The sequence below is a fragment of the Tamandua tetradactyla genome, chromosome 3, assembly GCF_023851605.1.
Source record: "Tamandua tetradactyla isolate mTamTet1 chromosome 3, mTamTet1.pri, whole genome shotgun sequence".
NCBI classification, from domain to species: Eukaryota; Metazoa; Chordata; class Mammalia; order Pilosa; family Myrmecophagidae; genus Tamandua; species Tamandua tetradactyla.
In genome coordinates, this window is record NC_135329.1 from 88,467,636 (window position 1) to 88,468,324 (window position 689).

The 689-nt window shown below is 35.7% G+C and overlaps 1 non-coding gene across 1 annotated transcript; it reads right to left on the reverse strand.

Moving 5' to 3' along the window:
* Positions 1-274: 274 nt before the first annotated feature.
* LOC143678477 (U6 spliceosomal RNA) lies at positions 275-378 on the reverse strand. Its single transcript, XR_013173284.1, has one exon. It is a non-coding gene; the product is annotated as a U6 spliceosomal RNA (small nuclear RNA).
* Between the last annotated feature and the right edge of the window lie 311 nt (positions 379-689).

Below are 689 nucleotides of genomic sequence, written 5' to 3' on the forward strand. Positions count from 1 at the left end.
TTTCATTTTTTTTTAATGGCTTATAACTTTACAGAATTTTGCTTTTTCCCCTCTTAAGGATAAACACCTAGGGACAATACTTGGGCTCATGGCAAAGCCCGTTGATTTGAATATGACTCTGCTCTTGGTTCTTCTTTACCTTTCAACATTTAGATTTGACCTTGCAACAAAACTGACAGTTATTCAACTCAAATCTCACCTCCAGCTTTTTAAAAGTTGAAAAGTGAACAAGTCATTCAAGCCCTCAGGATTTTTTTTTCTTTTTTTCTTTTTTTTAAATATGAAACACTTCATGAATTTGCGTGTCATCCTTGCACAGGGTCCATGCTAATCTCTGTATAGTTCCAATCTTAGTATACGTGCTGCCAAAGCAAGCACCAAACCCTCAGGATTTTTATGGCTTTCTCTTAATATATATATATTTTTAGCAGTTCACAGAACTTTTGAAGCAGTAGCCTTATGGAAATTTTGAACCTTTCTTTTCTTTTCTAAAATTTTCTTTGCTGTTCATTCTTTTGCCAGCTGTAGTTTCCCTCATTTCGTCCTTAAGTAGCTTTTCAGTGGATTTTGCCTATGCTAACTTGACAATGTAAGCCTGAGATTACTGAGTTTGATCTAGCATTCCTTGTATTTCCCATTCCAATAAGGCCATAATTTCAGGATCTTGGGACAAGGCCAACAGTTTGGGT